The sequence below is a fragment of the Prenolepis imparis genome, unplaced genomic scaffold (genome assembly GCF_030444845.1).
Source record: "Prenolepis imparis isolate NDT839.2.m4 unplaced genomic scaffold, iyPreImpa1.0 SCAF_14, whole genome shotgun sequence".
Taxonomy (NCBI): Eukaryota; Metazoa; Arthropoda; class Insecta; order Hymenoptera; family Formicidae; genus Prenolepis; species Prenolepis imparis.
Window position 1 is genome coordinate 2,752,954 of NW_028141172.1, and position 15,317 is coordinate 2,768,270.

At 38.2% G+C, this 15,317-nt stretch overlaps 1 protein-coding gene across 3 annotated transcripts in view; it reads right to left on the bottom strand.

Moving 5' to 3' along the window:
• LOC145945437 (acetylcholinesterase) overlaps positions 1-14,169 on the bottom strand; it is a 34,639-nt gene extending 20,470 nt beyond the window's left edge. The window contains exons 1-2 of one of the 3 annotated variants that reach the window (XM_083054440.1): positions 13,493-14,166; positions 2,839-2,980 (exon numbers count right to left, since the gene is read on the bottom strand). The gene's annotated coding sequence lies outside the window, so the exon portion shown is untranslated. Of the gene's footprint in view, positions 1-1,302; positions 1,564-2,838; positions 2,981-13,492 lie in introns of those variants that run through there. The other 2 variants (XM_083054443.1, XM_083054441.1) reach the window with 2 other exon arrangements.
• Between the last annotated feature and the right edge of the window lie 1,148 nt (positions 14,170-15,317).

The window sequence follows — 15,317 nt, forward strand, 5'->3', positions numbered from 1 at the left end:
ACTAAATATTATTTTGTTAATTGAACATATAGAAATATTTGAATTAAATATAACATATTAAATCTAACAAAATGTATATTTGACTTAAATACTAATATATGTTTTAACAAAATAATAATTTAATTGAAAGGCTTAGTCAAGTTAACAAATTTTTTTTTTTAGTGCACTTGGGATCAATGTTCCTTTAACAAGTCTTAAATGCTCCGTTTTTTTCTAACATTATATATTTCATTGTAACTAAACCTTGAATTTTAATTTCTATCAAAGTCAGTTTCACCGTAGATAATAAAATGTAACTTTTTTTAATTTCATGTAATTTCAACTTCTTGAAAAGCTTCTTCGAAAACTATCGAGATTTTTGCCAAGGAAAACTGATTTCAAATTAGCCAAACAAACTGTTGCAAAAAACGCGCAACAAGTGTAATATCTTTATTCATTATATGTTATAAATGAATAAAATATATATATACATACATATATATTTTTATATAAATTTATATATATATATATATATTTATACATATATTTAAATATATACATATTTATACATATAGACATATATATATATATATATATATATATATATATCATTATATATGTCGCATAATAAGTTTCCAAATGCACTTTCGCACATCGAGACGATGATGTATGATAACAGCGTGCCCGATAATACGTCGATTTCGTCCCCCCCTCTTTCTCTCTCTCTCCCTTTCCCCGTCTCACACACGTTAGGAGGGATTAGTAGGATGATAGTAGTCTCTAGTTACACCACACGAAGGTCCACGGTTGATTAGCAACTTCCTTCTACGTGTTCCGAACGCGCGTTCGGTCACACGCAACTCGTCCACGGGAACGTCGTCGCACGCGGAAGTTTACGCACGAGGCCGCGGCTTTAACGCGTCGTCAGAAATTGGAATTTATTGGTTTAGCACATTACACGTCGAAGAGAGAGAGAGAGATAGTCTCGCCCGCACGTAAAATAATCAAAGTCTCCATGAGAGAAAATTGCGCGGCGGAAACAACAGCGTGATTCTCAAAGCGAATTCGTGCGACCCCGCGATCCCATTCGAATATTTCATTCGATCGCTCGAATAATGATTACGTATTTCATTTCTCGCTCCAATCTGGTTCGACTTATTTTTTTTTTTTTTCGAAAATAATATGTCTAGCTTTTAAATCTTTGCAGACTTTGTCGATTTCCTTTTTTTTCTAAGAGGAGAAATAAAAAAATCGAGAAAAAAAAGAGGAAAGACGAAGCGATTTTTTTCACGAATTAAGAAGAGATCTTTTCTTCAGACTCACCCCGAGGTTTCTCTCAACGAAATTTCCGTCGACACTTTTTCTCCTCCCCTCGTGAGTTCTCCTCCCCCGCGTATATCGATATACTTATGATATATAGTTACTCAATTAGAGTCGCGCGGCCGCGATAAGGATCGCGAAGGGTACACCCTTATTATCGCGGCGATACGGTGCGATAATAATGACTATTTCGGCGACCCCGTCGACGAAGCACTGACGACGACGATTGGCAAATAGTCGCGAGAGTGACAGCGCGAGGCCGTCGCCGCATTAAAGCCACGAAGCCGACTAGTTACTTCCCTTGGCACACTGCGGCAGCATTATACATGTGCTTGATATTATATAGATATATAGATAGGATAGGATAGGGTCGTGATCCATAGTGTCACGCGGCTTAAACTGTGCGTACAGAGATCGAGCGAGCGCCGAATTTTGCGAGAGAGAAAGAGGGACGTACAGGATGTAACAAAAATAGATTCTACTACTTCAAGAGCCGATTCCACCCATCGAAATGAGCAAAAAAGTTCGTATAAATGTATGTCCAAAAATGACTTTTTTTAAATTGACCTCTTCGTCCTGCCAGGACATTTGACAGGTGACAGCTGATTTATGAATAATTTTGGGAAATTTGATTCGTCCAATTTTGCTGGAGAATGAATTATTTTGAGATGTGAAAATTATTTTCTACTGTTTCATATTGTTTGACATAAAATAATACAATTTTTTCCATTTTTTTTGTTAAGAATTATTGATCGATTCATAAATAAGTTTGGCTAAGTAATTACTGAATCATTTTTCTTCTGAAAAACTATTTTTAAATTGAAACAATCAACAACTACAGTACGAGAAAAAAAGCGATCATTCCTCGTCATAATCGCAAAAATGTGATTTTGTTCAATTTACTTATGGCTAAAATAACTAAGGACAAAATTCTGGAGCTTTCTTAATCAGTGATTCTACCTCATCCTCCTTATTCTTTGGACTTTGTCTTATCAGATTTCCATCTATTTAGGTCACTCGAAAATTCATTAAATGGAAAAAATTTTCATAATGATTCTGAAATCAATGAATTAAGTAAGAAAAAAAACTTCTGCATCAAAAACTCGAAAATTCTTCGAGAAAGAAATTAACAAATTACTATCTAAATAAAAACAAGTTGTACTTAATGATGAAGAGAATAAGAGATTAAGATTTATTGTAAACAATTTTTAATATAAAAGTGCTGACGCACACATTTAATCGGCGTTATAGATTCGAGTAATTACTTTGGATGAAAAACTGTCCTCACACTTTACCTTAATTACATTAAAGAATCGTTTTTCGATTAAAGTGTGATAAGATAAAGACATAAAAGGGATATCTCCTCTCTTTTAAATCACACGCTCTCCATTTCGCCGATAAAGTAACAATCGCCCTCGTAATCATCCTGGAAATTGAATTCCTTTTACCCCCTTTTTTCCCTCCGCCCCCCTCTCTCTCGCTCCTTTTTGGCATCAGTTTGCATTCCTAACTTTTTCCCTTTTTTTTTTCGATACTTACAGCGAGGAAGACGCGAGGAAGGTGCTCGATTAGACTTCAGACAGCGGCGATGTCCTCCTCCGAATCCGCGACAGGCAGATTCGCTCTCTTGCCCTGCCCCCCTTTCCGTCTACATTCTTCGTTCGTGGAGCATCGTTCGTCCCTGCAACAAAGAACAGCGCAGACTGATTGTGAGTGATCGGAGAGAGAAGTGATTAAACGACCGGGTGTGTCGAAAGAGCGAAGAGGGTGAAACGCTGACAAACGTTCGGGGACCATCAGGGGATGTACTCTCGTGGGTTCATTATTTGGGGATTACTACATTCTCCGGAAGGAGGGGGAACCGCTTAGCTTCATATCGTAGCTTCATTTAGCCCTAAGGGCACCAGACAAAAGCGTACAGATGTAAACCAAGTGCTCAATAATGACAGTAAGTAGAAAAAGAGCGATAAAGATGTATGAGTACTAGAAAATATCAGAAAATACATAAGTAGAAAAGAAATAAAGTTCCATTTCAGTGAGATAAGAGACTGGTTTAGGTAAAATACTTGATTACGAAGTCAGGTCGGGTAGCAAGCAAAATTCTCGCTGAACAAAATTCTTTGTCTCTCTCTCTCTCTCTCTCTCTCTCTCTCTTTCTCTCTCGTCGTGCTTTCTCGTGTCAAACCTAATATTTCCTGGGACGACACCCTCATTTCGACCGGCTGGCGATCTACGATTTCGTTATTTGACGTATTTCGTATACGTCGCTCACGAGAGCGAATGCCGGGAGACCCGTGTGACGTTTATATATACATATATATACATATATATATGCATATATATGTATGTGTGTGTGTGCTTATTAGAAATTCCAGTCGTCCGTGTATCCGCCTTTCCTCCGACAAGCGACGTGGAATTCGCATATAAACGGGAAATGAGAGGGAGACGTGGGAGTCTTTCCTCAAGGATGAAGAGATACGGGATCCCGAGCGAGGAATTGAAGTATATATACATATACTTGGAGGCGAATTTCATATAAAGGCTCTTAATTAAAGCTTACTCGCGCGTAACACGATAATTCAGGGGGAAATTGGAAAATTCGCGAAAATTATTCGATCGTCCGATCTCGAAATAGGCGCCCCTGTCTATTCTCGTTCTATTCAAAATTGTTCATCCCCCTCCCGGTTTAGGGTCGCCCCGTTAAATTGAACTGTCTCTTTAAGGATAACCGACGAGAGAGAGCGACAGCTCGCTCCCCTCCTCCCCCCTCGGTTCGACGATATCGGACGGAACGTCTGCGAATTTTCGTTCCACACAGACACATACACACATGTGCGGGATGCACACGGACGATCGTTGACCGAGAAACGAAAGGTCAGGGCGTCACTGCCTCGGCTTGGCTGGCTGCACTGCGGCTCGTTGAATTTTGCGACGCGGACATTTAGGAAATCATCCCCCTCCCCCACCCCGCGCGCCACCCGGAGGGGGGTGAAAAACGAGACCGGCTGCTCGAGCGAAATATATGCATCGACAGTTCACCATCGGGTGTTCCAAAAAAAGAAAGAGAAAAAAAGAATTCATCAGATTTTTCACGTCTCTTTCACCGCAAAGAATTCTTTTTTTTAACATTTTTATTAATTATAATAATAAAGATTAAAGTCGAATAAAATCTTTTCTTTTTTTTTGACAGGACAAATTTCGCGCCAGCCGGGAGGGACAAAGAAGAAAATAGATATTCTACTGAATAGAAATAAATGACGAGCTTTTCCGGATGAGCGGTAATAAAAGAGGACATCCTATTGGTTTCGGGGACATCCTGTAGAGAGAGAGTAAAGCCTCGGTACCGGCGTTTCTCGGGGATATTCTGCGAAAATAGCGTGCAGGAGCATTCTTCTCCCGTGACGCGGAATTTTCCATTGCGTCCGCTCGAGGATGAATCGGCATTGTTCGCAGCCTCGTTCATCCGGATGAACGATTTGTACTCCAAGTACTACTCGTCCCTTCGGGGGATCTATACCCGGAACGTATGTGTTCCGTGGAAGATGTGTTCGTTTCTTTTTCTTTCGCAATTTTTAGGAAATAATTAATCGATCGAGGAACCTTCTCTCTCTTCCCGCTAATTGTTCTCAGCCCCCAAAGTCATACGTCATCGTCGTTCTTCGTCTTCCGAAGACACGCCAAGTGTTGTCGGCTTGCATATTTCGCCGTTGCAGGTATAGGAAACACGCGAGCGGGTCAGTCGGACCCGCAGTCTCGTCTCTCTATGACAGGGTAAAAGCGAGCGTGTATCGCCGGGTATCATCGGGGGGAGAAGAGGGATGGACGGGGGGGAGTTATGGATGGCCCATGGACACGCTAACCCAGTGACATCTCTAGGTCAGCCCGACCGTTCGCCATCCACCACCACCACCACTTCTGTGTATCATCAGACCGGTTTCGATTGAGGCCGAAAAAGAGGTGTCTCGGTCCCAGGGACCCTCTTTCAGGACCCACCGACCCCGCGAAAGGCTTACAATTCGCGATATCCTGAAGAGGACAAGTATGTGACCCGCAAGAAAGATCAAGAGTGACCAAATGTCCCGCATCGATCATAGTAATAATGACAATATTAAATTTTAATGTCAAATTTAATATTTAATATTAAATTTAATATTTAATACTTAATTTCAAACTTTATCCTCGATGTTCGATGGCAAGATTTATAGAAAAATCGTTGATATTTTTGGATTGAGGTAACCCTTAAGTAAACCGCCAGACTTATAGCCAGAGGGTGAACGCGCGAGGACGAGTTTGAAGAGAAACTCGAAATGAACGAAGAGGAGAAACAACGCGAGCAGCGCGTTCAGAGAATATACATCGATAATACACGTTATCGAAACGTTATAGAGACGCATTCGGCGACGGCGAGCGGCAATCCTTGACCCGGTTACCCGCGTAAGCGAGCCAAATATTGACCTAATCTAACGGCGACTCGCTTCGCGTCCGAAGCCCGCTGCGTTTTTGCAGTCGACCGGGGGTTGGGGAAAGAGAGGGTGGGTGGGGTAGGCGCACATCGTTAAAACTAAAGGTCTCCCGTCTCGTTAACTCACCCCTTCCCTCTTTCTCTCTCTCTCTTTCTCGCGCGAGTCGAGAATTCCAAACACATTAACGATAATAAGCGAAGCGGGCGACGCGCCAACTCGGTAAAAAGTAATCGAGATTCATCGATAAGCCGACCTCTGTGTATGTATGTGTGTATTTTATGAATTTTATCAAAACTTTTCTCTCGGCTTGTCATGGAAAGCGTACGACCGTAAATGATTCTTTCGCGAAAGAGAGAGAGAGAGGGAGGGAGGGGGAGGAAGGGGGAGGTTGATATTTTGGCGGGCAATCGGAAATTCGCCCGTTCGTGCGGCATGTGCGATAAAACAGCGGGCACTGGAATTCAGTACCAGGCACCGAACCAGACACCGAGTCCTATTTTCTTTCGCTCCTCTCGTTTCTCGACGTTTCCACCCTCTCTCTTTCTCTTTCTCTCTACCTTCACCCTCCCCCTCTCGACGAAAGACTGTTTCACCCCCCTCTGGATTTCTTTCTTCGGTCGACCTCGCGGGCGAATCAACCCCCTCGGAGGAATGGAATTTTTGCAGGATCTTTCTTCTTTTCGATCCCTCCTCCCCTCTTCCTAAACGCGTATTTATTCGGGAGGAAAGAATGAAAGAGTTGGGACTGATTGAAAAATCGCAGTACATTAAAGAATAAATCGAATATGATGTAGCGAATGAAAATTAAATGGAATCTCGAAATCAGGAGGAAGGAGGGAGAGTTTTTGAATAATTTTACTTTAAGTTCTCCGAGAAACTTAAGGAGGACGCCTCGAAAAATGACAAGATATTGACGGTAAAAAATTCATAAGAGTGCAATCTCGACTTGATTTCAAATATCACACGAAAATGTCCCTGTTTCGCGCGTATTTATTCCCCAGGATCAATTCTTCGGAGCAAAGACAAGAATAAAATTGCGAGAGTATGCATCGGGTGGGAAAGAGAGAGAGAGGGAAAGGACAGAGAAACCACGATATAATCGATAAAGATACCGACATATTTATGAAGAGAGTTTCACATAACAATAACACACAATTTTTAATAATAGAAGCGAATTTTTAGCCGAACTATATCCACAGATTCGATGCACCGAATCCTGTATTCTGCTATCCCTTCGCTAGGGATGGAATCAATTCATAAATGTATATATATATACTTAAAAATCCGAGTCCAATAATCAAATTTCATTTTCTAGGATTCGAATAATAGTTATGAGAAATCATGTTTCATATGTTGTACTCTTGCAAAGTATAATCAAACATTTTATATTATATATAGTTATTTATATTTCATTTATATATTTATAATATATAAATATATATTTATTTTTATATTTATTTATAATATATATCATTTTAACATTTTTATTTACTATATATATTATTTTATATAAAAATTAATATATATATATATATATATATAATTTCTTATAAATATAATACTTATGAAAGAATCGAACCCCTACACAGAGAGAATTTTCTCTTAGAATTTACTCTGAAAATCATGGTAATCGTGGGACAATATGGTATAGAAAGAATTTTATGAAAATTTCTCTGATTAATATTTATCACAATAAAATAATAATATCTATCACAATAAAATATAAAACATGTTTGCTTAATTTTATTAATCTGCATAGTAAAATTAATCAAACATTTTATTGTAATAGATATTATTTTTATTGTGATAAATATTAATGAGAGAAATTCTCATAATATTTTTTCCATACCATATTGTCCCACACGATTATGATTTTCAGGGTAAATTCTAAGAGAAAATTCTCTCTGTGTACCTTATTCAGATTCGAGTCTATTTGAAAGTATTGTTTTTTGTTCAAAGTAATCCTAGAAAATTAAAAACCAAACAAATGCAAACCTACTTGTAAGATACTTAATCAACCCCATCGCTACACAGAGAGTCTCTTAGAATTTACCCTGAAAATCATGGTAATCGTGGGACAATATGATGAAAAGAATTCTATGAGAATTTTTCTGATTAATATACTATGCAGTTTAGTAAAATTAATCAAACATATTTTATATTTTATTGTAATAAATATTATTATTTTTATCGTGATAAAAATATTAATCAGAAAAATTCTCATAAAATTCTTTACATCATATTGACGATTACCATGATTTTCAGGGTAAATTCTAAGAGAAAATTCTCTCAGTGTAGCGTTCGCCTAGATCTATGGGAGAAAGGGGGGCAGAAGGGGTGCATCATCTCTCGCCCTCTTGCCTTTTGCCTGATCGCGAACCCGAATCAGGTGTACGATTGATCAGGTGACGATGATGACGATACACCACCGCATTTTCGCACAGCACAGCCATTGCGTCGCATCGCGTCGCGTCGCGTCGCGCCGCGTCGCAGCCGCAATGCAGCGCGATGGAACCCGCTGCAAAGAAAAATCGTTCGGCCGGCCGAAACCCCCTCGGTACCTTCCTGCCTTCCTTCCTTCCTTCCTGCCTTCCTTCCCTTTGCTCTTTCGTTCGCCGTTTCTCATTTCGCGCTCGCCTCGCACCGATTACTTCCGCGATCATTGACGGCGAAGATCGGTCTCGCGCGATCATCCGGTGAACTTTGAACTTGACAAGTTTTTTAATTCGGAAAGGACGAATTTGAGATATGTTTTTAGTAAATGCACTTAAGAGAATACAATTGTATACATTTTTACGTATTAATGTATCAGTATTAATTAATAATAATATTATTATTATTATTAATATTATATTATCATTATATATTCTTAATATTATTACTATTAATAATATTATTATTATTAAAAAGTTTCTTCGCATAAAATCTAATAATAGTAATAACGTTATTATTATTATTATTAATAGATTTTATGCAAAGGGACTTTTTAATAATAATAAAAATTATTAATAATATTATTATAAAATAAAATAAATAATAAATCTAATAATAAAAATCAAATATAATAATAATAATAATAATAATAATAATGTTATTATAGATAATAGTAATATTATTATATTTTATGCAAAGAGAGAGATTATCCACGGTAAAATTAAAACTTATGAAGTTGAATAGTTATGATCAATATTATTATTATTTTTTTATATAAAAACAACTCAATCACAAGTGATAAGACAGATTGGAGAGTACAGATTGGGAGATTCGGCAAATTGTTGTTATTCGAAAAATCCCGTATTTCGTCGATTTATCTGCTTTGCGAAATCGCGTTCACGAACGCGAAGGTATAGGGACTTACGTTAGGTACCTTGAAACGCGGTCGGGCTCTCTTGAGCGCTGATTTCATCAACGCTGAAACGTGACTTTGCACTCGCGAGGATGCTTCGAGTCTTTATCTACGAAAGATTTCCAAGCAACCGACATTTACTCGAGTTTAAAGTGGAATGTAATAGTCTTAGTTAGTAGAGAGCAAAGCTTTTAAAAAAGAAGCAATACGTGTATATGCGTTGTCTCTCGTATTTAAAAAAATATTATTAATATTCTTAAATCTATGAAAAAAAAAAAAGAAATATCGTCGACGGACGATAATAATTACACGCGCGTGGGACGACTTTGACCTATTTAATATATATTTATAAATCCCTGAAAATGCCTGTTTTCCGAAAACAATTTACAGCGACATTACCTATCTACAAATGTGAATAATTCGATTGTGACCGGAATGAAAGTAATTATAAATTCCAATCTGCGAAACAATGAATATTTCACGGTAATGCTATTGATGATATAATGCATATGATTCATCTATAAAAAATATGTCAATATTGTTAATACTCTTAAACAAAAATTCAAAAAACTGTTATTGTAATATAATGATATCCACATAAAATTTATTTAAATTTTTTTCATCATCAAAGAGAAAAAAGAGAAGAAATAAAACTCTCTCTCTCTCTCTCTTCTTTTTTAAAGTCTAGATCCTAGTATTATATTATTAATAAAAATTATATTATATTAATAGAGATTATATTATAGTATTACATTATTAATAAAAATATTATATTATAGGATCTAGACGTTAAAAAAAAAAGAAGAAAGAGAGAATTTTATTTCTCGGAATTCTTGAATAGTCTAAAAAATTTGATAGATCGAAATTTGAATTCTTTGAACCCTTAAAGGTATATATTTGAACAATTGAATCCATTTAAACTGATTTTTTTTTAATTAAATAGAGAAGCTGCTCGTCTTCTTTCCGTCTCGAATATTATTTTTCCTCAAATTTTCTTCAAATTCAATCAATAATAAAAAATTCTGCAAAAATTGTTTCCAATAGTTCGAACATTTCCACTTCGGAGTTATTAGCATCAATTTGTTGGAATCTTTTGCGTCGCGAATTTGGAGCCAGACTCTCTCTCTCTCTGTTAATGAAAGCGAGCGATTGACGGCGAATTTCTCGTCAGCCGAAAAAAGAAAAAAAAAAAAAAAAAGCGGCGACGAATCGTGGGAAATGCATAATTGTGGAATCGAGCGTTAGAGCCGAGTTCGGTCATGGTACTCCTATTTTTAGTATCCGATCCTGATTGGGTGTGCAAACGGAAAGCAAAGGCCAAACTCCCGCGCGTGTTTGCGCGTTCAACGTTTGCTCTCCGCGTTCACGCTCCGTTTCTTCCTTCCTCTCTTTCCCTCCCCCTCCACCCCAGCTTCCGGTCGCTTTTCAACTTTTCGCTCCTAGCAGTTAAATCGATTTTCGCCGCTTTACCAAGCTCTTCGAGCTCTTCGTTCCTTCACACGTTGTACGATCGGATCGTATCGATTCCATCCGGAATTACGGATGTGTGTACGCTCGAATTATGTCCGAAATAGTACAAATTTGTACTATAAATAAAGTAAAAAAAAAACTCGTCCCTTTTCAGCTTCGAAATTTCCATTTTTGCATCTCGCCGGAGAATTTTCGGAGACCGAATCGATCGAAAATTAAAATCTCGCCGAAATCGGACGACACCGCAGGATGCAGAAATTACGAAAATCCCGACCGAGCGATAAATTATCCCGATTATACCCACGAACGCGGTTATAACTTTAGATAAAAATAGAGAATCGCTCTTCTCGCCAATGTGTGTTAGTAAATAATGGCAGGACACGATCGAACGTAAAGTATTAAAGTATTTACGGAGGAGCCTTCTGCGGTAAAAGAGCGATACCTTGTTTCGTCCAAGGCGACGTGTGCGTTTCTCTCCTCGCTTTTGTCGGGAAGAACAGTTTGACAGATACAGATGACGGATGATGACGTCACCGTATCGTATAAAGTGCAAATTGGACCCGACTCTGCCAATTAGAGCGAAAGAGGGAGAGAGAGAGAGGGAGAAAAGGCTCTTTCATGTAAAATGTTTTTCCTTTGACGATACGTCGTCACGAAACGACATTACGACTAAGTAAAAGCGAAGGGCCGATAATAACGAGGCCTAATGGCGAACCCTCATTTGACAGAAAGACTCGCTTTTATCCTACAATGGCTAATGTCAATTTGCGAGAAACACTCCCGAAGCGTCGAAAGTCATATTTATCATGAAAGAGTATCGCGTAGAGAGAGAGAGAGAGGGAAATATCACCCTCTTCCCTATCGAAGATTATTCGCGAAATAAAAACACTGAATTTAAGCGACGTTATTGGCGCGCGATTAATTATCATAGTAACTAAGAAAAAAAATTTTTTAATATAAAAATAAAAAAAAAACACGCCAAACGCACATCACTCTCGCTCCACTTCGGACGACTGACGAAAAAAAGGAACAAAAAAAGAAAAAAGTACCCAACTTTTTCGCTCGATAATAGAGCCGGGACGACAAGCCGTTGTCGGTAGAGGGTCGTCCTTTATATCGTTTCTTCGTTCCCTTCCCTCCCTTCTCACCCTGCTGGCGTCATTGTTTGTCGCTGTCGTCGTTACTTATCATTCTGTTGCAGAAACTAATCGGATTACGGGCGAACGATCATGACCTAAAATCGATCGTGTCGTTTCGCGGTACGTTGCTGCATAGCGGTTAATTATTCCACAACGAGTAACCCGGGGTGAATAAGGGAGAAGGGGGAGGGGACGGAGATGGCCGGAGGGGGTGGATAATGTGGTGCGTCCTTTAATCGACACATTATCCAGCATACATATACCTCGCGCATGCAAAAAGTTTATCAAAGTACGAGAATCGACGATCCTTTTTAAACGAAGGATGTATATACTTGCTACATTCGGTAGAAAGAAGAAGAAAAAAAAGTGAGTAGCGTATTAAAAGGCTGTAATTTAAGGGAGAAGTTGCGCGGAATCGACACGTCGTTTTTTACCAAGTTTCTTTTTTCGATAACAAGAAACGTACACCTATACTTTCATATATATAAAATATATAAAATTATACATATAATTTTATATATAATATTATATATATGTATCATATAATTTTAGAATATAACATTATATAATATAATTATATAATTTTATATGTAATTTTATATATAATATATATAATATTATATACAAGAATTTATATATATATATATATATATATATATATAAAAGTATAAATGTATGTACACGTTTATTTTTATTTATATATTATATAAAATTTATATATGTATATATATGCTAAGAGCAAATGAAAAAGCCAGCGTGCTTAAAGTCTATAATTTAAAAGTGCAGTCGCGGAGTCGATGCATTATTTATCACATTATGCAAATGAAATAGATCTGAATAAATATTTCAATCAAGAGAATTATGTGCACACAGTTGCAATTATAACTCTTGACGAACAAATAAATAAAATAGCGTACTAAGAAGAGCATGAAAAATTAAAAAAAAAAAAGGTTTAGCGCATATTTTTGTTACAGCCTCCCCTATATATCTTAAAATTCATCTGCTTTTCTCTTTCTTGTAAAACTCATTTTAGATTTGAATCTGTAATTCGCGACGGTACATTGCGAAATATGTAATTTCACGCACCCTATGTTTAGATAAACATGTGTGCGCCTTTGTATTTCAAATGCATTTTCTACTTTACATACAGCAATAATTTTCCTGGAAATTTAACGTAAATTCAGTCGTTGAGAAAAAAGTTTCACGCAGATCTCGCGATCTTCATCGGGGGAGAAGAAGATTAAGGGTGAGAAAAAGTCTCTCTTATATAAGGGGGATGTATAACGAAATGTAAAAACTGAACCCGGGGTACGTCTTCCGATCTTTGATTTTAATCGCGAACGAACGATCCGGCCTCTTCGGATGCTCCGAGTCAGCCGTCAACCGTCATCACAGGCCACCCCTTTCCGCCTGTCGTTTACGCAGCCCCACGCAGATCCACGCAGCTCTCTCTCTCTCTCTCTACTCACCCCCGTCGCAGACAGTCACGGCCTTCTGCGTCGCGTTTCGCGCGGAGAGGATAACGAGAACATAATGAGAATAGAGGGAACAACAAGAGAGAGAGAGAAAGAGAGAGAGAGAGAGAGAGAGAGAGAGAGAGAGAGAGAGAGAGAGAGAGAGAGAAGAAGAAAGCGGAGACGTATATTTTTTTACGGGAGGCCGCGTAATAAACCGAGAGAAAGACAGAGAGGGAGAGAGAGGGGAATCGATCTTCGGTACACAGTATACAAGAGAGAGAGAGAAAGAGAAAGAGATAAAAAGAGATGGACACTTACCGCTGTGAAGCGAGGCAGCGTCCGCTCGTCGTCGTCAGCGTCGACGAGGAAGAGAGTGAGAGAAACAGAGAGCAATCTCCTCTCCTTTCGAGTGTAATGTCGTAACACTCTCTCTTCAGCCTCGGGGAATCACAGAGTCTCCGGAATCTCACCACCGCGCGAGAAAAATTCACTCACGAGCGAGAGAACAAAAACCACCCTCTCCTCTTCTTCCCTTTAGGCCGGTTATCCGCAGCGGCGAGCCGCCGCGGAGGCTGCGAGCTGCTCGCAGACGGGAAGAGAGACAGAAAAGGAGAGAAAAAGAGAGAAGGAAAGAGAGGGGCGGGGAGGGAAGGGAGAGGAAGAGAGAGAGAGAGAGAGAGAGAGAAACAGAGTCCTTTCTGACAAGGATTTCTTATCTCACATCTCTTCTCGCGCGATGTTACATCCGGATTGGTGAATACAACACCAGCCCCCAGGTGGTGTTGACGGTGACGATGCCGGTGCTGGCGATGTCGCAACGACGACGACGACGATGATGACGATGACAACCACGACGACGACGACGAGGACGAGAGCTGGCAGCGACGGGACCAAAACGGCGGAGCGCAGGAAGAGAGAGAGAAGTAGGCCGGTTAACCGTTCAGGCCGCACTGAAGAGTCGAGCGAGCCGCGGGTTAGTGAGGGTGAACCGGCGGGCGGCCTGGCATCCCTCCTCTCGCAACCCCGACACGCACCCTCCCCCCACCCCACCCCCGGCAACGACGAACACCCTCAACCCTCTCTCGTCGCCGCCACCAACCCCGCGTCTCTCCCTCCCCCCTCTCTGCCCCCTCGTAGCTCTCGCTCCCGTTACGTCGCTCTACTCCAACCCGCTGGTCGCGACGAAGAGAACCTGGAATTTAAAGCAAGATAGTTTGTAGCACGATATGGCTAGTGTAATAGTGCAAAAAGTTGCGTCTATATTGCATACGGTGCAATATGGTGTTGTAAGATAAAAATCTCGTGTTATTAGCTAAGTGCTACATGTGTAGGAATTATATATGCGGTAATTAAGATATATTTTATTTTTATTTAATGTAACGATGTAACAATTCATGAGAGATTTGTGTAGATAAAATTTATGTATTAAAATAAATATATTTGTATATATAAGATAGATCTTGCACACTATTATCCAGACTATAATTTGAGGGCTACATGTGTATAAATTATATGCGGTAATTAAGAAAGATATAAAATTCTTCTAACACAATGATATAATTAATTATAGATATGTATATAATTTATATATTTAAATAAAAATATCATTTAAATAAAATATAAGTTGCACAGAGGAATATATATAATATAATAATGCAAAATCTATCTTATACACATATATTTATTTTAATCTATAAATTATCTATTTATTATATATTTATTTAAATATATAGGATTCATAATCAAGCTTTTAATAATAGAGCATTATTATTATTATTACTCTATTATTAAACCATGTGAATCCTATATATTTAAATAAATATATAATAAATAGACAATTTATATATTAAAATAAATATATGTATATGTGTATAAGATTTTGTATTATTATCGACTATAATTAATCTAAATGCTACATGTGTGTATAAATTATATGCGAAAATTAAGAAAAAAAAAGACAAAATTTTTATAATATAGTGATAGATATAACAATTCATAAGAGATATTTGTAGACAACTTATATATTTATATAAATATAATTTGTATAGGGAAGGAGAATCTACAGGATTCGTAGCTTAATAATGTAATATGCGCTGATTAGTTAAATGAGAGAGTAATTTTCATAATTTTCTGTAATGCTTTT